Genomic DNA, 24587 nt, shown 5'->3' on the forward strand with positions numbered 1-24587 from the left:
GAGAGAATAAGACTTGGAGTGGGAGGCAGCAAAGGCAAGCTTGCAAGAGGAAGCCAAGATGAAAGTAAATAAGAGTTTGGAAGTTTTTGGAAGCTGAGTAAATACCCTTGGTGCCTGTCAAGCCTCTGTGGTGCTCTCTGTAGTGAACTCTGCTTTCATGCTTGTAAGCAAAAGCTGCTGATAGAAAGACTATATCGTCAGATTCTAGTAATAAACCACAGACTGTGCAAATAAATATACTCACACACCAGCAATAACGCTGTTAAGGCACAGGAATTATTCAGTATCTCATTACGTATGTAAAAAGCTGAAATTGTAAACTTGCAGCCAACAAAGTAGCATCCACTAGTGCCACACTACACTACATGCTGCTAACCTAGAAGTGAAGGTCATCACGTCGTGTTCAGGTTAATCTTGATTTTTATATAATGGAGTAGGTCTGCACATTTACTGCATGAGTAATTCATTGTTTAGTCTACGAAATGGCAAAAAATAAATAAAAATAATTAATTTTGCAGAGACCAACGTGACATCTTGAAATTTCTTGCTTTTATCCAACCAACAGTCCAAAAACCAAAGACATTCAGTTAAAAATAATAAAAACAGAGAAAGACAGCAACTCTGCATATTTTAGAAGCTGGAATCATTGAATGTGTGAAATTTTCCCTCATTAAATGTTTAATAATTTTCAAAATAGTTGCCAATTGATTTTCTGTTGATCATTTTACCAACTGTTTCTCTAAAATAAAGTTTATACTCAACGTAATACATTTAAAATATCAAAACAAACTTATATTTCATGACCTTCCTAAAGAACCATACCAAGTGTGAAGGAAAACATATTTTGTCTTTGACAGAACAGAGGATGGGCACTCTTGCAGACCAAGTACAGAAAGAAAAATGACACGAGAACATGTCTTATCAGCGTCTGTGTTTCTGACGAACAGCTCTGAACTTGTTAGAAGCACAAACACTTCGGTGTGAGCTCTGAAAAAGAAGAGGGCTGTGCCCCAGCTGCCTTTCACACGAAGACAAGACTTGCATCTTCAGAACCTTGTTAGTTCTCTGAAAAGGCCACCGACTAGTTTGGAATATTAAGCAGCCCATGCTGTCGGAAATCAAAAGGATTTTGGAAGAGAGTGGGAAGCTTCAAAAAGGCTTTGATGGTATATATCGCTCAATCTCCAGCAGATATGACGGAATGAAAAAATAAAGACAGGGGAACAAAGGGCTCCTGAGAGAGGAGGGTGGCAGAGGTTTTCTTCTTCTGCTCTCAGAATTCTGCATATGCATATATCATTATTCCTCAATCAGAGAGTCTTGCTCATAAAATGTCAAGACTTCTGACTGAGAAGACAGAGAGCGCAAGAGACAGAAATAGAAAAAAAAGAGGAAAGTGGGACACCAAAATGTTTCAGGTCATTGATCGTAACAGGCACACTCAAGTAAGCCAAACTCAGTTGTCTCTCCTCCAGTAATATACAAATGCAGGCCACATTTACAGCATTAATAAGTTACATGTGCGTGGTGCTTTGTGCTATAACGCCGCGCACCCACCACTTTTTTATTCTGTGCTGGAAAGAAAGCAACTGTAGCTGGAGAAAAACCAAATGTACTGAGATTCTGGACGACTCAAAATTCACTTTGTTTCCTGTCTTTCCTCTGCTGGGTGGGGAACAGTAATGACGGTATGACGATGGAAAGATCCTGTTTTATTTTGAGGATGAGGAAGGTACAAAGGGAGGAAGCAGATTAGAAATTCTTGCCATGGATTCTCTGTGGGAAAGGAAGTGTTTCATTCAATTTTCTCTAGAGGATTCTAAGGTCAGGTTCCTAATGAATGATTAGATCGCCAGAGGTCTTTGCAGGAATAATTACAGAAACACAGTCTCACTGGAAATCTTTTACAGACGTGAATGTGCGCTGTGTATTTCTTGGTGTGACTCTTAGACAAACGTGTTGATTTAATAACAGCTCTGCTGTTGCAGTGAGAAAATCAACCATCACTTTGAAAGGAGATTAGATTTCGTCTGATAATGTGTCTTCCTATATGTACGTCTTTCACCCACAGAAAAAGTAGGTGGCTAGTGTTTGGTTAAAATATCTCAGACTTTCCATTTTCAACTTGAGAAAAATGCCAAGACCTTAAGAGTCACAGTAGAGATAATAAGAACAGAGTCTGTTGTGAGACTTAATATGTAAAGCACCTTGTCTTACTGAGCTAAAGAATTCGCCAGAAATGTCAAGAGTCTGTAGGCCATCCAACAACGAGGCTGAACATGTCGGGCAATGGAAAGAAGAGCTGGTCAGAGAGAAAGGTAAAAGCCTCGAGGTGATGTAAAAACGGCTCTTTCTAGTCGACCTTGTCTTTGCTATATTCTGCAAGGTTACCTATAAGAGGCCTTTCCAAGCAAATTATTACTCCAGTCAGGACGGCAATGTCTTGACAATCTTCAGTTTTCTCTCTTCCCTTTGATAAATCTCTTTATCCTCTCTCCCTAGCTCTTAGGCCACTTCCTTCCCTTTCACTTCATCCTTTATGTGTTTTTGTGGACAAACAGAAATATGTTAAGGGCATTAAGGCTATTACACTAGTGTGTGCATGCAACTTTGTGATTCAGGATATATAATGTTCTTCAGGTATTATAGATGGCACAAGGCCATGCCAGGTCTTTGACAATGTTTACAAGTCTATCAGCTTGAAATTCAGTTTGTTAACCAGAACAATAATGTGGATGGCTGGAACAGCTCATGTGACACTAACTCTGAAATGTTTCCATGGTCACCATGACGGAGGTCTGTCTCTCTCTCTCTCTCTTTCTCTCTCTCTGTATGTTAATAACACAATTAGTTAGATGTATTATGAATGATGAGAGTTTAATAATATAATATAATATAATATAATATCTCCAAGTCCCTTCCTGAAGACAGCAACCTGTCTCTGTAGCAGGTAATGATGCTAAACCAAAACAAATGAGTCAAAAGGGCCATTAAAAAAAATGCTAAAAAGCAACAATAAAACACAGCTTATGTATTGAAGTGAGTGAGTTGGGTGAGAGGCGGGTAGCAGGATTATTCCATTATATGTCATCCCACACAAACAAGGCTCTTCCCTTAGTTGGACAATCACAGAGTCTCCTTTAGAGTTGATGGATAAAGTGGATTGTGGATATGACATTGAGATAGCCATGGCCCATCAAATTGCTGTCAGAGCTGAGCTGAATGGCAAATGTGCTACTCAGGCATGGGTGTGGGTATACAGTAGGTATGGGCAGTAAAGCAAGAGACATGCCTGTACTTAGATGGTACAGCAAAGCCTGTTTATTCAGCTGCGCTTCTTCGCTATGGAGATAAGACAGTAAATTCACTCCCTGTTCTGTAGTCAGCATTCATAGGGCTTATTGACTTCAGCAGCGTTCATAATGACAAGGCAGATGTCAAAAAATGTGAAATAAAAAACTGGAATCGCATGCAGCAATAAATAATCATGAACAGCTCATATAGTCTCCTACCTTGACAAGTGTAAGTGGGCAAATAGAGGCGTTATGTGACAGAAAATGTATAAGCGTAATACTTGTGCTCGTGGCTTCTCCTGGAGGGGGTTGGCCAAAACATTAAGTCATTATTTTTAAGAATGATTACAGGGATGGAAAGTGACTTGGTAATTAGAGAATTACATGTTTTTACAAGTTTACATACGCGCATACAATAGAACTGCCCTTTAATAATCCACTGAATATTCGATTCTTCTGAAGGGCATCAACAGACCCTAGAAGCCGTAGACTTTTCAGTTCACCTAACCTACATCTTTAAACCGTCGGAGGAAACCGAAGCACCCAGAGGAGACCCACTCATGAGGAAAAGAAGCAAACTCCACCCAGAAAGGCCAGCAGATTTGAACTTTCTTGCTGTTACACCCCTGAGCTATTGTGCTGTGTATCGTGTTGCAAATGCCGTTCTAATTTTGTGGTAATATTTGAACAAGATAGACCTGAGATAGACCTGAGATAGACCTGTCAACTCCACCTCAAATCCCCTTTGGCCTGCCAGTTTGAGCAGAAGCTCATTAGCAGAAATTACAAACAATGTCCTTCTTATGGGAAAAGTGGTAAAGTAAATTAGCAAATCTACAGCTAATGCACAATGCTTGAGAGATAAAGAAATAAACTCCAGATTTACAGACACCAGATAATCCGAAAAAATGAGATAAAATATTCCCTGCCCCCTTTGGTGATTTAAAACAATGTCAGAATTGACTAATAGCTAATAAACAATTCAAACAGAATTCACTTCAACAAATTAAAAATAATGAGGTAACAAAATCAAGTTCAGCTGATGAACTGATGAATAAGTGCTGTTTTGTATAGAACATCAAAAGTCAAATACTTAGTTTGGGCTACATTAGTAACCCAGGCAGTAATTTAAGATCAATGCCATAATTACCCAGACATGATAGTTTTTTCAAAACACTCATCTTTTTACTAACAGTGTGTTCTCATGCATATGAATCAAAAGTTTAACAACGGTTAATATAAACTCGATTATTCAAAAATGAACATCCGCTCATTAAAAGTGTCCCCATAAGTTGCATTATTATTATAGTGTTTATTAACATGCAAATAATCAAACACTGCAATAGTCAAACATGGAACTGATGAACCTGTGAACATCAAAAGCCTGTAATACAAAAGGCCTTTTTCACAGAAGACATTTTGATATGTCGCAGGAGAAAAAGCACAGGTGTAAATAATTAAAATAACAGTAGCTGATCGCTGCTTCAGTTCGAGGGGCCTGTAAAACATGTGCTGTCACAACTTACTGGGACATTTCAATACAACAAAGCCCTTGTTAAAGTTATTAGTAACACCTGCGCTTTTCCCACTGTGACAAGTAAAAATGTGTGCTGTTAAAAAGGCCTATTAGAGCTAACTCCTCACCCTCATTCAAATGACTCTTCACATCATAGGGCTCACTTTCTTAAACAATAACATGAACAAGAGTCCACAGTGATCAGAAATGGCACTGGGCACTGTACAATATCAAAGTAGGAGACCAATGAATATCAGCTTTTTTGTTTGTTTTCATATTTTAATATATTGCAGCCTTATCCTAAAATACATTTTCCCCCATCAATATAGACTCTACCCCATAATGACAACGCAAAAACTGAATTTTAGAATTTCTTGCAATTTTATTAACAAGACTAGGTTAAAACGTAGGATATGGCTGGACCGCCTATAGTCAAATTTTGATTTTATGACCGCAACGTTGTTACGATTTTGTCGTTCACAAAATCACTAAACTTAAAGACAAAGACTGTGCTATGACTTCAGCTGTATTTACTTGAAAAATGATCATTTAGAGAGAAAGTTTGAAGAAACAGAATATCTTTCTTGTTTTGTCTCTCACACTGCTGACAGATATTTAAGTGTTCCCTTTTAAGAAAAAAAAAATCTGTTTTCACTTTGACATTACGGGGTATGGGGTGTCGATTGAAATGAAATGATTTTAGCATAATGTCCCAATACTTTTTGAATGCAGTGTCTATGAACTGAAGAGGCTAAGAGACAGTGTAGCTTTAGTACAAATGACAAATGGAAGCTCTTATGACCCCAGGTAGTTTATCTAAGTACTTAGATATGACCAAGTGTCCAGACATGAGGCTACAGTGGAGCCATGAAGAAAAGCTGAAAGAAGTGCTGATGAAGCAGGTACACTGGCTGCAGCAAAACACTGCTGGGACATCTTCCTAGCTTAGTATGTCCAGCCAATCCTATAAAGACTTAACAGGTCTCCGGGGCCAAGGTCGTGCCTCCTACCTGAAAAGAAGGAAAACTTCATTTGCAAGCCTAATCAAGTGTGAATGTCACAGAGGCATAGCAAAGCAGGGTCGAGGAAGGCTAATTTTGTTCAGCAAAGATGAGAGAGAGTCAGAGTCCCCCAGTTTTGGAATATTGGAGTGTGTCGAGTTGTAAAGATGGCTATTGAAACAATTAACAAAGACATCCTTTATTCACATTGGGTAGTGAGAGCGGATGGCTCTCATGAGAGTGAATGCAAAATTGCAATCCAGGGACATTTTACTATACAAGCTTCACGTACTGAGCCCTTCAATTATCAAGCTGGATGAAAAGGACTCATTCGTAGGTACAATAGCATAAGTAGGCTGAAATTAGTCATCTGACCAAATACTCTCTTGCTTTGACAAAGGAAAAAATAAAAACAACAAATAATTCATAGTATAGTGCAATATACACTTTGCAGCTCCTGAGCTGCAGTGACATCATGGCTGACTGCTCTAAAGTGCAAGTGTTCAGTATTTTTATAGCTCATACACAGAGAGGGAGTCACTGTTGTTTGAAGACTTTTACTCCTCTGTTCCTGTTTTTAATGTTTGTCCGGCAGAGTCCAAACTACTTGCTTTGTCTGACCAACAGTCAAAAATGCAAAGGGTAAAACTTTATGATAATGGTGTATGAATTATCATGAATTCAAGCATGAGTTCATGCCTTATTTCATGCATTAATATCTCATGAATCATCAGAAATTACCATGAGTTCAAAGTCTTTCATTCATGTTCTCATGCACACATTAATTAAAGCATTAACTAAAGTAAGCACAACATCATGAATTATGATTTATTAAGCATGATCATGATGTATTTACCTTTTTACCACATTGTGGGTAAAACTACAGTGACTGTTCATTAATTATCATAAAATTCATGACTTCATACATGAAAAAAGCACAAATTTAGTCATGTCAGACTTGTTGAATTATTAGAGAAGTATACAAGAATCCACATCATCCCATATGCATACACGCTAGATCAATATATAAATAAATGTGAGAACTTTGTAATTTTGTTATCATGATGCATGAGGTATTAAGTATTTTCAAATCTGTACAGCAGAGGTGGAGAGTGCACAGTTAGCACAACCAATAATCATAATCGCTCCAATTTTGAAAATAAAAACCACAGGAATTTTACTCTGAATGCATAATGAATAACAAGCAGCAGAAAAAACAATGAAGAGTCAATACACACACACTCCACTGGCACAGACACCAACAACCAAGCACAGGGTAGACAAACATGCTGTTTGTGTAGCTCGTGCCAAGTTAAGTTTTTTAACCTCAGTTCCATTATGGACAACAGTTGTTTGGAAAGTGAATGACAAGCAGTGTGTAGTGAGTAAAAAATGGAGTGAGCCTGTCTGTTAGTATAACAAGAGTGGCGTTATTAACTTTGGTTGCACAGAACATAAGCTGAGAGACAGTGGCATCTCTATTCACTGCCATTGAATAGACACTTGCAAGTCAAACTGCCGCAAGAGACAATTCTGGCTGAGAGGACCAGCAGTACATTATTGGCCTACACATGTGGGTAACCCAAGTGTGTGAAGGGGCAGGGTAGTGGGGTTCTTGGGTTCGGGTACTGATGCAGTGACAGAAAGCACAGAAGGCAAAGGCACAAGCAGTCCACACATGATCAGGAAACAGCCAACCAGAGCATCTCGCTCCCCACAGACTGTTACAGTTCCTTCGAAAGCCTGTTTGGACCTGCCAGCTCTTAATCCTGGCCACACCTACAATACAAAATCAGTGTTAGACACATTTTCCTGAAACACTTGCTCAATGAAAGCCAAAAAGTATGGAGAATAATGGGATGGGAGCATATCTGTTGTCTGTGTGCCTTAGGGCATCTGGGGCCACTTTCTTTTGTTGTGCTGGGTGGTTGGTGCTTAGCATTGAGGAGGGGTATAAAGGAGGGTGCCTGGGGGAGGGTTATGGCTCCAAAGTATGCAGACATAAGCTGTCTGCGTGTTGCCTTTGAAGCAGGCCATGGCTGGTTGTACTGTGGGGGTCACAGGGCCAGGGTTTAGAACAGTGTCTCACAGAGAGCCTGGACTCATCCACCCCCCTCAACCCACTGCCAAAAATTAACAAAGAATGCAGACTAGAAAAACAAGAAACATGCAGACTAAAGGCTAACAAAAGCAGCCATTATGAAGGGCTTGTTGGGTTGTGAACTTGTGGGTCTTCAGAAATTTAACTAGAATTTACTGTCCAAAAATGAAAGCCTGCTGTTTGCAGTTGGAGCTCAGACAAATATGTAAGCATCTGAACACCTCACAACAGTCTGATAAAACACACCCATCTTCTTTTACTTTGTCTCATTTGATTCAATAAATTCTACAACATGTCATGACATTGACCGAAAGGAGCAAAAAGTGCCAAACAGCTTCCATGCACAAGTGTAACAAGAGACGCTCTTGCAGTGGAATCGCAGCAGCCACAATGTCAACACTTTTATGCTCCGATCCCGTACTCATCACTACTGAGTACTCATGGGCTGCTCTTCATTCTGATCTCAACTTCACACCTGTAAAGTTTCATGACTGTACCTTGCACGGTTGTGACCTGTCCACAAACAGACACTTATCAAAGTAGTCAAAACCACCTCTGTGATAGTTTCCTTGGAGCAGATGTCTCCAGGGCCTCATTTTGCCATGATGAGACACACACACACACACACACACACACAGACTCACAAGGTGAGAACAGTACCAGCCACGCTGTCGCAGCTGCTAAATATGCCAAAGCAAAAAATAAGAAAGATGTTGGTGCTGTCAGGTGGAACAGTGAAATCAGTCCTTGGCACCTCCTTCCTGATCGTCAATCATCAAGTCGTGAAAGACGGTAAGGTATGATCGGTCCGTCCATTGTGCAGTCTGCCAAGTCACGGCAAGAATTTATAACTCTGACTCTTGCCTAATGTGACACAGTGAGCATTTCAACCTGTCTGACCTCTGCTTAACAAAATGCCCTCAAACAATTTACATAACTTATGAAGTGAATGTTGTTGTTTTCTTGCAAACCAAAACATGAATTTCCTTAAGGCGACAAATAACCTTCTAACTGCAAACTTACGAACACTGAGTTTAATTATCCAGTTGAGGGGAACTATAACAATCCTAGTGACTAGGGTAAATTTTGAGCCCCAGGGGTTAAGGCTATAGGAAGTGTCATGCATGCAGACCTTTTTCTAATAGCCTATTATTAGGCACCATGAGGCAACCTGGCTTTGTCTGTATTAAAGACAAATCCCAGCATGAGCAAGCTAAAGCAGCTCTGGCAGTGGGGCAGACACAAAGTGACTATCAGACATCAACAGCATTTAGGCAAGCTAAAGGAAGATAGTATAATAGCTTGGCTTCAGCAACTTACAATCCACAATAGCTCTTAATAGCTCTTACTCTTTGCAAGGTGCTATTCTAATGGAAAACAACTTTACCAACAAATACTTGGCCACATTCTTCTTTTCTTTTCACTTCAGTTGCCTTTGTTGCTTTTCCTCAGCACTTTCAAGGTTTGCTCTGTAGGATTAGTGAGGCTGTATGTGGTGCATTAAATTTAATTTAGCACTTTATTTTCCAAAGTTGAGAGAGAAAGAGGAAGTTCACACCCAGCAAGTCCAAGCTGGGAGTGCCCAGTGAGAGAGAAAACATCAAGCTCTTCTTATTATAGGGTGTGGATAGTACAGACAATGACAGTGTGGACTCTCAAGGACAGTAGAACAACTGTCCTATTTTATTGCCATATTTTCACAAGCATTTGAGCTGCTCTTTTGGCTGGCTACTCAAAAATTTGGGTTACGCCCGTAAAGAATCTCAGATGGGTCAGCAACCCCTGCTGAGGAAAAACAGTTATACACAGGTCCTTGGTGTAACGTGGGTATAGAACCAGCCAGTTTTACTAATATCCAACATCCACTGAGCATGCCAGAGTATGAGAGTAAGTGAGCCAGGCCAGTAACTAGTCTCAAAGGCCCAACATGCACAAGGCAGCCAGTCTGACTGACTCCATGCTGATGGTGGATTTTGAGGAGCAGGAAAAATTGGCTAATTTAAAGATTTCCTTGAAATTCAATTGAGAAAACCTAAACTAGCCAGATGGGAATGTCTGTTTTTGGCTAATCCTGTGAATGAAGTACCTGACAAACCAAGGTAGTTTATCACACTAATGAAAAAATCTCCTACACCCAGTACTGCAGTAAAGCAGTCTGCCTAAAATGGCCTTATACAAAGATATTAAAGGAAAAGCTACTGTGGTAGAAACTTTATAGTGAAATCTGATTGAAAAATCTCCATTGTGTCATGGTATGATATTTTTTGAGCAACCCACGTCTCCCACGTAATATTTCAGTAAACCTTTCCCAGCACATCATTACAAAACTGGAAGAAAGAAAAACTTTAGTTTAGTAATGATTATTTCGTCAGTCACATATGTAAGCATATTCCATACTCCAAGATCAGAGACTTCAAACTGAGGGCTGAGGACACCACAGACCAATAAAATGAAGGACAATCTAAGGTAATTCAATGTCCTCTGCTTATGATTTGGCAACATTATCTCTTTTTGGGCTGCTGGTGGAAAAACAGATGGTAAAGCCTCAAGAGTGAGAGGAAAGAATCAGCCTCACACAGACCTTTCCTTTAAAGCTTAATTAAGACGATAAACACACTCCAAAAGAGGACTTGTAAACACAGATGAAAATAAATGTTACATTTGCTTTCTATCTTCAGATGACGAAAAAAAAAGTTTAATGACCCAAAATTTATAATTAGTTGAGACTAACAGAGAAATTACATTTTTAAAAGGTCTGTAGCACAATTTGAAATATACAGAGTAGAGCACAAGGAGGAAGAAAGTAACGGCTGCCATCTTATCACACCGGTAGCTGCTAAGGCCAAGCACAAAATATGATAAGAATGACTAAATTAGTACCATCAGCTGACATCAGTTGTTGCTCAGATGACACAGGTTTTAACGTAAGTCCACACAGGGACCATTGTTTTAGAAATTCAAGCTACAGGCAGACGACTGTCCTGCACACATTAGAATATATAATCAGACCTAGACTTTCCGTAGATCTTTCTCCCACAGATTCTTGTTGAGATAGACATGTTAAGACTTGGCAAAACAAAAAAAAACCTAAGGCACAACAATGTAATAACAGGGAATGATGTTCATTTATGGGCAACTGCATAATTCAGAGAGTGGGTAGATCAAAAACAACTAGCGATGGTCTCAGGTTTAATGATACTAATTACTACAGTGAACACAGCAAAGGCCTGGACATGCTACAAGCTGCATATCTGGTTTCTACTTTGCTCCCACTCTGCAGCACATATACCACAGAAAAGGGTAAAAAGGAGCAGAGTTTAATATAAAACACGGTTACCATTTGAAACAAGAAGAGAGAACTTCAGCCACTAGGACACTTGACTGTTTCATGCAGTGTGGTGAAATGTGCTGATTAAGGGCACTCATCAGAGAAGAGACTGAAATGGCTTTGGAAGGGCATACATCAACAATAAATCAAAACTGCACTATGCCTAACTCAGCAGATAGCACAAGATAAGGTCCTGTGTTTTTAATATTTTTTACTGAAGATGACAAACTGAATGGGAGAAGATGGAGATAACAATTGCTCAATTGTTTAATACAATTGAGTCAAGGGATTTGGTAAAAATCGTGTAAATAGACTCTGCCAAGACACCAGAAGCTGTGAACAAAACAGCGACATGCTCAGAGATCAGTGCTGCATCCATAGGTCTTTGTGACTATGCCGGGCCATATGAAACCTGTATCTGAGATAAAGTCCCCATCAAGCCAAAATGTCAGAGGCATATCATCAACTCTGTAGTCGTGTATATTAAATTAGGCAGCGATTTACTAATATGATAAAGTATATGGAACATAAGTATATGGAACATAACTGTAGTATGAATGTTGAGTCTAAATTGTTCGTTGGTATTTCAAGTCTCACAGAGAATCTCCTCTCTTCCTAATTAAGTATTATAAGGTATTCTGTTCCATACTGTTCATATGTACAATATTTTCTTGCCTGATATAGTGTATTCTGTCTTCGAGGCGTTTCTGTCAATTCTGTCTTCTTACTTGCTGACTGTCTAATTAGCAACCTGCCAGCAGCTCTCAGTGTTTGTGCTCAAAAATAGTTCAATTCCACACTCTATGGAACAAGGTTGTGTTTCTAAGTCTTTGTTAGCACATTTCTATACACCTTCCCTGGCGATGAAACCATACACAAAACAATAAGCCATATACAAAACTTTTATTTCCATTAATTGTCACTAATTCTGTTCTTTACATATATTTTTTCGCTCATTTGCACCAGCCAGCTGGCACAAACAGGAGCACCTTAGTTTTAAGCAGCTTTAGTCAGTAAGTAGTGTAAAGCTGTAATTCTGCCAGACCAAGCTTCAACTTCTGTGAAATTTTACAACATGAAAGCCAGGAAACAAGCACCATATTCTTATTAGATGTACCTCATAAAAATAAATATTGGATTGACGTCAAATTTTAAAAAAAATTTGGAAAATATATCAAAGAATCTTGAAAATGATCCACAGTGGTGTGAAAGAGTAAGAGAAGGTATGACATGACCACACACAAATAAAGGTTTAACATAAACTGTATCTTTATCATATATTTATCAACATGAATAGACACACTAACATATTAATGCAAGTATTTTACATAAACAACCAAGTGTTTAATTTACTGAATGCGACGTGTGTGTAATTCTTCCTTTAAGACCAGATGAGATGTACACGCATAGTATATGAGTATATAGTTATGAAGAGGTGATAAAATGCATTGTGATTCACTGAAATTCACTTAAATGCATAATGGGGAATGTATTTCATTTGTTTTTTCAGCAGTTTTAGCTCACAAAAAAGTTTTTAAAGTCGTGGGTCGGACAATGGCTAATGACCAGAGCGAGGGGAGCGATACTGAAGCAAATTTAGCCGTTAACTGGATGAAAACAACTATAACAACGACGACTTAGAAGATTCAAACACTGACTTCCACCTGTTATGCTGCTAGTCTATGGCTCAGGGTAAGACATGTCCGAGGAGGAGGTGGACCAGCGAGCCAGTATCACCACTAGCTCGAGGTAAAGATTCACCTGATGCAATGCCGTCACTAAAACCTTTATTTCTCAGCCTCTGAATCAGATAGAAACCTGACATAAAAACCATTTGAGACCTTAAACCTTTGGCTTTTATTGTAAATATTTCCCTTTACCCTAATGTTCATCAACATTAAAAAAAAATCAACAAATCTTAAAAAATTGTAAAATGATATGAGAATGTTGACCAATTTGCTTGTTTTCCAGCCATATACAATTTCCAAAGCAAAGCCAATGATTTACAATAACAATCAGTGGTTCTGAGTGATAAAGGTTGAAGTGAACATCTAGTTTTTCAGAAAACCCTCAGTTTTAGGAGGTTGTTTTCAAACAGTGCTTAGTTTTTGGAACACTTTTTTAGAGGGCACTTTATGTCTGAATGGGTTAAGAGTACAAATATTGACAGCCTGTCTGCACAGGTGTGCACTTTACACATAACTACGTAAAAATAATTTCTTAGTTGTGCCATGAAAACCGTCGCTCTTCGCCTCTGCCTCTAAGATGTCAGTGTCTTCTACATCACTTTCCACTTAGTGTTCTGCATTCTCCTCTCTCCGTTGCCTTTCTGGTTCAATCATGTGTATATTCAGAGCACCAAATGAAATCAGACAGTGCCCGACAGCAACTTATAGAAATGGTAGCCAGACTGGCTGCCAGGAATCACTGTTGGCTGCCAAGTTTGACAGAATGGCTGCCATAATATCATAGATTACAACTGGAGTGAAAATGTTTCTGCATAATTATATCCCTATATTTCAGCTTTTTATTTCAGTTTAACTAAAACTTACTAGTATATTTTAGAGTTTAATTCCCAAAGTCAACACTCAAATTAGTTCATTAAGCTTAAAGGGTAATATTTAATATGAGGAATAATTTTCTCCTCCATAGCTATTTTTGATATTTTGATGGTACACAAAGAAAGACTGAACAGGTTCTTTTTCTATTTTTCAGACTTTAATAAATGTTTTTGAAAGGAGACTATCTGACGTGTTCATACTTCAGCCCAGTGTCTGCTTTTGATTTTCTCAGCTGCCTGCTGCTTTATTAGCTCTGCTTTGCTAGTCAAGTATTCCCTATACCTGACAGAGTAGATCAGTGTAACAAGAACACTTTAATTTTTCTATGTAGAAAATTCCACACTCAAAGTGGGAGATTCAAAGATTTTATTTCAACATGAATAGTGGTTGTCAACAGCAACTGTTTGTCTTGACACCTGCCACACACAAATAGCTTGGTTAATCAAATTGTTCTTACGCTGTTTAGGCATGTAGCCTTAAGAAACACTTTGACATGTTCCAGCCTGCTTTTGAGCAAATTGTGAAACATTTGAGGCATTTGGTAGTCAGCCACCAAAATAAAAAAACTACGTAGTAGAGCCCGTGGTTCGACATACGACATCCAAATCATAGCAGTCTGCAGAAAGACCCAACACAACAACTGTCATCACAATTTGAAACTTGACCTTCCTAAACCAGCCATAAAAGTAAAGCTGTTCAATCACAAACTATTTGTTAGCATAGACATGAGGTTGTTTGTCGAATTGAAGACACAAAAGGAGCCTAGGACACTCTTTAATACTGTCTCCTGTGAGGAATCCACATGCTCAGAGATCAAACACTGAGCAAGGTGCAGACCAGCAGAGAGAAAAGCACTAATAGTCAGCAGAAAAAAAGAAACTGTCCTCTTGTATACCATGTCTGGTTCCAAAAAATGTTTTCAGCTGGATTGCTTTTATCACAAAACATACTTTTATGGGAATACACATAGTATAGAGGGGAATCATTTGATGGCCTATTTTACATTTATATCAGTGGACTTTAATTTCCTTTGGGGAAACCCTCATTTTCATTCAAATGAATGGATTAACTAAGTATGATTGCCCACTAGATCAATAAGACTAAAGCTAGAACAAATCGGCCAATATTTGCATATTGCATTTATATTGGAAAAAGTGTATTTGTGGGCTGATATGTAACAAGAAACTACAGATGCTTCATTAGGTTTCAGCTAATTCAAAACAGTGAAAAAAAAACCAACAAAAAATCTAAGAGATCAGTATTAAAATTGTTTGTGTATGTTATGTGTTTATGTTTACAATTACAATCAGATATAACATTTATTTTGTTATATTTTCCTTTTTAAAAAAAAATGTATTTAGTGTGTATTATTTAGTATGTCTTTACTTGGTGTAAAATCATACTATGTAAAAGCCTGATCTGTACTGGAAATTTGAGATTAATAAAATATGATAACAATATATCAGGCAATATTCCTTTTTTACCACATGCACAAAACACAAAACATTTTTGACAAGAATCCATTAAATTTGGTTAGAATTGTGACTATGATGTATGCTGAGAGTCGTCAGTGGTCTATTTTGGACGACAATTTCTCGCTGCTTATCATCTAAGCTGAAATGATAAATCACTGATAAGCAACTATTGGCTCATGTACTGGTCTGGCCAATTTATTGATCTAGCTCTTATGCTAAGTATACCTTCACTGCACTATGCATATAGAGTTTGTGGGCACAAAAACTTCCATCAGCAAGAATACAGGTTCGTCTTATCTTCTTTTGTGCACATTTAAAGGGATATGGACACATATCAGTCCCCTCAAAATAGCCTAATGCCAACTAAAGAAGATCCTAAACAATGCACACTGTGAACAGCTGTGCAGTTACTAAAACAGAGAGGGATTAGACTGTAAAGAATTGGCATGGACATACAGTTGGAGATTAGCAGTCAAGGATAGTATTGACTACTAAAAAATAAAGTTAGTGTCATTGCATTTCTGATTACTTTAGTACCAGGAGCACAGTTGCAGACAAGAAGTCCTTTCCCTTCAGTCTATAATAACAGGACAGCTGCAGAAATATGTGCTGGGTGTGGGTGAGGAAATCATGGGTGGGGGGAAAAATATCTTTGAGGACAGAGACGTTACTGCACATTAAAAAGAGACTTAGCTGTTAAATACTGAGTGGTACCAGAATAAACTTGCAATTTAAAGGACAATAGTATACAACGGTTTTAAGCACTCGATTCTTTTCCATCAGGGAGGCGTCTTATCGGTCCCAAATGTATTCTACAGCATGACAACGACCCCCAAACATACAGCCAGTCATAAAGAACTATCTTCAGTGACAGGAAAAGCAAAAAGTCTTACAACATCATGGAGTCAGTCTGGGATGACATGAAGAGACAGAAGACACTGAGACAGCTTAAATCCACTGAGGAACTGTGGCAAGCTCAGGTCTGTTTGAAACAACAGACCTGACAAGTACCTTGAAAAACCAAGGAGTGTACCGAGGCTATATGGTGCTGTTTTAAAAGTAAAGGGTGGCAACATCAAATCTTTATTTAATATTGATTTTTTATTTTTTATTTTTCTGATTACTGTACCTTGTAAGTAAAAACCATTCATGGCATTATATTAGGAAGGATCCTCACTTTAATGTTAGTGACTAAAAACTTTTTCAAAAAGTACTGTAACCATTCTGCTGCAAAGTCTTGCAGTAAAATCACATCTTTGGTGAAAACCAACAGAAAAACTACCGTTCAAACCAAAATGACCCGCGGCACAAGTTAGGTTTGCTGCTCTCTAACCTGCTCTGTCCGCCTGTCATGGCTTTGCAGCGTAGCCACCTCGTCACAACCCCTCCAACACGATAATAATGTCAAACGCTGATATTTTTGTGGCGACATAGCCCGCTAGCTTGTGAGCCAGCAAACTGCTACTTTATACTAAGCAGCTGTAACGTTAGCATACAAGCTAACAGGGGGTATGCATTTCAGGGACAGTCAACAGTGAGATTTGAAGTTCCTGCACTCCCCCTCCGGTTCCGTTAACACAAGCCGACAAGCTGAAGGTTGAATTGAAGACTTCATGGTTAAGTATTTCGCAAGGGTAAGGTGTGTCAGGAGAGGAGACTTACACCGGTGGGGTTTAAATGTTTCTTTGCTGATGTGAAAGTGAACTGTGAAATTATCAGCTAGCACTGCATATGAGTGTCTGGACAGAGGAAGCCAACAAGACGCAACGTTAGCAACCTTACCTGAGAGATCAAAGGTGTCGTGCAGAGCAGTAGTTTGTTCACAGACGTCAGTAGTGATGGTCTTCGATCGCTAGGTTAGTTTAAAGGAGTCCTTCTTCACCTCACACGAAATCACGGTTCAACCAAAGAGACTGGCTGACTGTGCTGCCTCCCAGCCACAACAGCGACTGAGTGCAGCTCGGGATCCGCTTCTCACTGGGAAGGATTTTCAGTATCGCGATATAGTACGAGAGTTACGAACCAATCAAATTAGCCGGCTGGGGCTTTGTGGAGAGCATAGACTGTATATAGAGCAGGGAGAGGGCTGAGGAGAGTCAGTGCATTGTAAAATAAAATAAAATAAAATAAAATAAAATAAAATAAAATAAAATAAAATAATGAAAACATATAAAATAAAATCTGCTTAAATAAAATAAAATAAAATAAAATAAAATAAGAAATGAATGAAAACTTATAAAATAAAATCTGCTTAAATAAAATAAAATAAAATAAAATAAAATAAAATAAAATGGAATTAAATAAAATAAAATAAAATAAGAAATGAATGAAAACTTATAAAATAAAATCTTCTTAAATAAAATAAAATCTGCTTAAATAAAATAAAATAAAATAAAATTTATCTAACATGTCATATTGAGCTTGCCAAAATGCTATTTCTAATTTAAAAGTTTTTAAAAGTTTAATAATAATTGTTGTGCCGAGATTTATGTTACAGCTACGGTATTTCCTGACTGATGTTATCATGATATCGTAACAACTGTGTTTTCATTGTTCTACCTTACAGAAAAGGCAAACAAATAAATAAAACTTAAAATAGCATCGGGTGAGATAAAGAGATTAACTTGGATGCTAAATGATACATTAATTTCCAAAAACTAATATTTAATTAGTTAATCAAAACAATCCCTAAAAAGTCTTATGGCACCTTGGGAGGAATCATATATCTTGCACAGTATTATTTCATGCATTGCCTTACATGTCACCTCTGCCTCTCACCATAATGCATTATTCACTATGTTCAGGCCAAGCATTGCTCATTGTATCTCCAGTTGAAAAGACTCAACATGTAAATCTAATGTCAGTGTTGCAGGCAAGTGTCTACCTTTGGTGATAAACCAAGGTTGCTTATGAAATCCTGCTACACAATTCTAAGCCCTGCAATGGGAGGAGATACCTGTGGCAGAAACTCTAACAAAAACAACTCTGTCCAGATGCAGCACTGCTTCTTTTTTGTTTTAGTAGGAAGGTAGGTGAGCACCTTTGATCAATGCAGTGACCATACTAGTACTTTTTCCTTTCCAAAATTACTAATGTTGACAAAAGCATTGGCAATATGCTGGATGATCCTGACTTCCAACATTCTTCTGACCCCCAGATGATGTGTGATTTTAATACCTGTGTTATGGTGTATTTAATCCCATCCCCTCCTGCTCATCCCTTTAATTCATTATCCTTAATATGGTGACACATTTTGGTGTGGAGTTTTCCACACTTCTGTGTGGGTTCCCACACAGTGTTTTGTCTTCTCCTTCTATGCTTATGCTTCCCTTTGTTTGTTTACTTTTGTTGTCCTTGTTGTAGCTGCATGATTGTGAATTTGTAAATTTGTTCTTGGCACTTTATGTAAGAACACTCAAAGCCACTGGAAACTGGAGTCAAACATAATTGACCAATAAGGCTGATTCCGATACTTATTGTGGTTTCATAGAGTAGCCTGGAATATAATTTATATTTGGGTAGGCTATGTTTTTAAATGTGGAGTCATTACTGCAACAGGCTGGTGAAAGGAGCAAAATCTTTGCTTTCGTTTCAACTTATCCCACCCCTCTGTGCAATGCTGAAGAATGATACAGGAAATAAATGCACCTGTTATTGTGAATTAAGACAGAGTGTGCTGCAGGTTTTGACAGGAATGAGGAAACACTGTGGAAATGTTACATAGAGTGCAATTCCAATCTTTCTTTGAGCTCTAATGACTTTTGCATGAAGCTGCATGAGGAATTTCAGCAAAGACTTAAATAAATGAGACATTCCGCACTCTTCAGTGTATAATGATACCATGTTTTAGATAAAACACCATGACGAAGAAGAAAGGAGGATGATATCATCACAGGGAAAAAGAGCTCGGGGTACAGCACACGCATGATGCAATACCGCAACATTTTGACTTTGAAAAAACTGCATAAGCACTTTGACACTTTAATGAAGAGTGTCATAGCCCCACTGTTGAATGGCAGTGTTGGTGTTACAGAAGCTATAGATGTCCTCATTAAAACTAATAGATTCACCACAGCCGGTGTTCTGTTTGAAGTGTTTAACATCAAAGTTGCATGTTGAGTTTGAGAGATTTGACGTTATGAAGTTATGAGGAACCAGTTGAGACTCATTGCTAAGATATTGACTGATATTGTGTTTTTTGCTATATATCTGCATGGCTCATTTCTAAACAAATATTGGATGGATAGCCATGTAGTTTACATTCAGATATTCACAATCCCCAGAGACTGAATTTTATTGACTTTTCTGATTGATCCTCTGGTGCCACCAACAGGTCAAAGTTTTCACTTATACTGGGAAATATCTCTACATGGATTTGTACCAAATTTTGTACCAACATTCATGGTTCCCTGAGGATGGACTCCTCCATGAGGTTTTGTGCCTAGCATGGTTGTAGACTCTCTGTCTTATTTGTTCATAGTCAGATATGAACCCAAAATATGATGATCATTCGAATTAATCAGGGAGCTGAGTGAATATGTTCACTGAGCTGTTTATTTATTTCTCAGGCAGAAATATCCCTAAAGGTAGATTTCCATTATTTGCCATTGTTTTTTAATATTTTGTTCCTCTATATGCACTGTAATATTCCTCTATTTAAAAAAAGCAATCCCTTGGTGATACATTTTTCCTGAAGCATTGTGTGAAAATGACTGTGGGAGGACAGTGTTATGTGGAGCTTTATGTTCAGTGTGAAGTATTGTGTGCTGATATGTACATCTTGCCTATGAACTCTATATTAGTTATTAGATATTTTACAGCTCTTAGTGGAATTACCAAACAGGGACAGGAGAGCAAACCAAAGCCACCGGACATTTTTAATGAGAAATTATATTCTCAAATCAATACAGAAACCTTTGGATATTTGATTGCTACAGAACAGATTTGAAACAAGGCTGCAGAAGGTCATTGTAGTGTGTATTTATGACATTATACTGTGATTTAGGTGAACTGTATGTATATATGTTGATCCAAAACAAGATGACTGATACCAGGTTGAAGCTCATATCTCCATGCACTCAGCGTGCAAACCCCGCCATTCCAGAGTAAAATTAGACACTTCCACTGTTGAAAGGAGGATGTTCTTCTAGCCAAAGTGCAGACTCAAGAAGCTGAATTTGGGATTAAACAGAGAGGTTATTCAAAGCAGATAGTTTTCTTTTTTCCTTTCTTCCGCTGTAAAAGGCATAATGAGTAAGGGAATATGTGAGACGCTTTTGGTGAAGGCGCAACAAGGGTTCCTCAATTGACAGCGAATATTTCAGAGCTTAATCACATTTCTGGTTGACAAGCAGTTGCTGTCCTCTCCATCAATCCCCACTAAACTGAAATTTTTATGGAAATTAACAGGCTCTTTTTAAAAACTCACATGATTGGATGATGAAGGCTGATTAAACACATCACGGCTGAGGAGATTTAATTTTTTTTTTTTTTGGCTCAAACTCTCAAAGTCTGTACTTACCTAAAAGTTCAAAATGTGGACTCACTGAAGCTGTTTAAAAAGAACTTCAAACACCAGTCCTACTTTTAATACCTGTCAGAAATCATTCCAGAGCAACAGAGGCATAACATAGGGATTAGGAGGCTTAATGTCTGTCTTAAGAAAAATTCCCCTCTTAAAAATGATGCATATACTGGAGTGTCATGGATCTAAAAAAAGAAACACAGCAGAGGATGGACAAAATACAGCACATGCATGAGTAGAAAATAGATAAATTCTTAAAAGAGGCCATCTTAAAGTTATAAAATATTGGAGGCAAAGTTAAATATTTGATATGTGTGTGAGTAGTACCTGTTTCCACTGTAGCTGGAGGAATAGCTGCGAGGATCTCTGAGGCCATTGTCCACGATCTGGGCCTTTGTAACGGGCGCTAACTCCAAACTGACTAACTGAGTGAGATAAGGCGCTCAAAATCCCCACCATTCATTTGATCTGTGGCTATTTGTATTCAATGTGTGTTTCTCATTTTAAGTTTTGGGAAACGAGAGCAGGCTCGCCACTTTAATGTGGTGTTCACTGTATCTCATATCAACCTCAGGCACAAGAAAGAGAAATGAACTGACTAACAGAGCTGTGTGGACAGAGATAGGCAGAGGGGCGGGGCGGGGGTCTCACTATGGATGGAGACGTTCAAAATAAACTTGTCTCTCATACAGCTACATCAGTGTGACAACGTCTAATCATTTCTTTTCCAAAGCTAGAGTATGCACTGTCACTCAGTGATGTGTGGTCTCATTATTTATCTCATCTTATTTTGCACCAGACTGTAATATGATTTGCACTAATGAAGAGTGGCTTCACTTCCTCATAAAATAAATAAACACCCGCAGAGACCATTCAGACCGATAACAGTTTGTTAGTTAGACTGCTAATTTGCATTCTTAGTCCTTGAGAACGATTAAGTTGTGTTGCTACTGGTAGAAGAAGGAGAGCAAAGGGAAATAATCAAATGCAAATTTTCACACAAGGTACCCTGCTACGTAACCGATACTGGATGCCTAGATGCAGTTGGCTTTAGATATTAATTGCCTGCAAGCTGTCATGTTTTGTAATTTTATATATTTTTATGTGGTGCATTGAAACGGATTCATCAACAACACATAAGAACCTGGGATTTATTCATATTTTTACTGTGAGTTATTTATTGTTGGTAAAGCTTGTGACAGGATCCAGATGCTCAAGTTAGACTGAGACTGAGCAAGATGTGATTACAGTTAGTTTGTTTTTTTTAACTAATTATTGTGTCGGGCAAATAAAAGTGCCCAGCCCACATGGACTTAGATAAGTCCATGTGTTCAGTCCAGATATTTTACATTGCAGATGTAAAATATTCAGCATACAGCATATTATTAACCTGTATTTATTCAGGTGAATCCCAATGAGATAGGAATTTCATTTTCAAGGGAGACCTGAATGTACATTAAAAAAACATACTAAAATAGTTCATGAACAGATAGTCCAAAAAATAATTTACAATACGATTTAAATAACAGAAACTGAAATTACAAAACTGTAATAAAAATGACACACAATGAAAATTTAAAACATGTAAAATGTCTAGATTATAAAACACAGCCATTTATCCAGTGAATTGTATATGTATATATATATATATATATATATATATATATATATATATATATATATATATATATATATATATATATATATATATATATATATATATATATATATATATATATATATATATATAATATAGAATGCTCTCAAAATTATAAAATGCTCTGTAGTTTATTTCCTATAATATTACTTGTGTCCCAATTCTGATGAATAAAATCAGACACATTAAAGGTTCCCTTCTCTAAAACAGAATGACGTTATTCATATCGATTCAAGAAGAATTCATCTTTCATACATGTGGGGCAATATACACTAATCATTATGAATATTACATTGTAAGATGTTATGTTAAATAAAAATAATCATACAAAATAAATATATTCCATTTAAAGATCTTCCAAGTGAACTCTTCTTCAGACATATTCACAAGAAGTCTCTTCCAAATTACATCTAATTTATGTCTGACTGTATTTTAGCCTTAAATGAAATTCATGCTAATGTTATGTCTGAGAACAAAGGACAATTCTTAATGTATCTGTGAATCACTGAAACACTGCAGAAAGACTCCGAGTGACAATTAAACAAAGCTCCAGCTGAATATCATCTCTACATATCTGCAGGTCAGCAAAGCATCTTATCACACTCATTTTACATAATATATGTCATGTACAATATGCCATTACTGTCCCTTTGCAAGAACTTTAGCGCTTGATGCATTCCTCACAGGCACTGGCTGAGTCACAGATGCTCAGATTAAGATTCAACACAGAGATGAGTCTGTCTGACCGACATTTGATTGATCTCAGCGTCCAGAGTGCACCACGAGCAGAGCTTTTGTCTTTATCTGCTCTCTCAAGGTCATAAAATATTCATGTTTCTGGCTTCCAGTGTTTTATTTTTTAATTCACTTAACTTCACTTTACGTACATTAAGTGGAGCAATGTAGAGAGACAACAGGAGAGAACAGAGGTTTGTTGATTTTATAAATATTTTGTAAGCCATCCTCCTTCCCTGAACAAAAGTTAAGTTGAACGAGTGAACAAAGAGAAAGAAAGATGGCTGATGAGTGAGAAACATTTATGTCAAAGCAAAACTCAACAACAACAATGTGACTAAACTGCGACACCAGCTAATGTGTATATTGCTTTTGTTAAAACACTTGCAACGATTCACTTTGGTTATTTATTACCTCAATACTTTGTCACAATTACCATAAAGCCGCACATTTTTTAAGAGGTTATAGAACTGCTGAAGCTGGCAGCTCTTCCTGACAGCCAAATGAAAGCTCAGCTTTTTCACTTGTAATCCATCACCGGACTAAAGCGTGCTCTGACAAATTTGAGTCTATGCACTTTTCAGTGATGCATATTTTGTATCGTCCACAGTTTCACTGAGAGGAAACCTGTCACAATTTTTCAAGAGCTAATGTAGAATCATGACGACTTGATGACTACCTGCTTTCAAACTACCTGTTATGTGTCGAGGCCGACCACTCGGCTTACTATGTGTCTGTTTACTTCAGCACTGCATTAAAATGGATAATAAGAAACAGAGGAACAAGTGGGGGTTCTGCAAATTCCCCTGATAATCTCAAGTCAATACTTTGCTAACTGTCATAGGTGGTGCAGCTGGTTGGCAGGGAGATAAACACAGTTCATTCACAGTGTCATTGTCACCAGGCCCTATCCTCCCTCACAGACCAGTCAATAAACACTGGTAATCTGGTGCCTTTTTTATGTTGGGACAGAGGCAGGTTAGCTGTTTCCTCCTGTCCTGTCAGTCTTATGCAATGCTAAGATAACACGCTGCTGTTCTGCTGTCACACTTAACAGACAACACATGAATGGTAATGATCTTCTCTACAAACTTTTAGCAAGGATATTTCCCAAAATGTCAAACAATTCCTTTTAAACAGGCTGACTCAGTGTTTGGTAATTGCTTAAGTTTGTTTGTTTGGACCCAAACAATGAAAGCAGTTGGTTAATTTGTTGTTGCCTTGTTTCTGGCAATTTTCCAGCAGTGAGGAAACAGTCAGTGTTCACATATTCTCCACTAACTGCTGCAGGCGAGAAGTCAAAAGACTGCAAGAGGTAAGGAGTCAAAGCACACTGTGAGAGAACAGGCGTCTAGTCTGTCCATGGGTAGTATATAGCCGTCTTGTGACTTAATTA

The 24587-nt window shown here is 37.9% G+C and overlaps 1 protein-coding gene across 2 annotated transcripts in view; it reads right to left on the reverse strand.

Moving 5' to 3' along the window:
- glceb (glucuronic acid epimerase b) overlaps window positions 1-17260 on the reverse strand; it is a 50822-nt gene extending 33562 nt beyond the window's left edge. The window contains exon 1 of one of the 2 annotated variants that reach the window (XM_071489167.1): window positions 17058-17260. The gene's annotated coding sequence lies outside the window, so the exon portion shown is untranslated. The remainder of the gene's footprint in view (window positions 1-17057) is intronic. The other variant, XM_071489166.1, reaches the window with a different exon arrangement.
- Window positions 17261-24587: the final 7327 nt, after the last annotated feature.

Source organism: Trachinotus anak, unplaced genomic scaffold, assembly GCF_046630095.1.
Source record: "Trachinotus anak isolate AG129_WGS33_773 ecotype Australia unplaced genomic scaffold, CSIRO_AGI_Tana_v1 ptg000011l, whole genome shotgun sequence".
Classification (NCBI taxonomy): domain Eukaryota; kingdom Metazoa; phylum Chordata; class Actinopteri; order Carangiformes; family Carangidae; genus Trachinotus; species Trachinotus anak.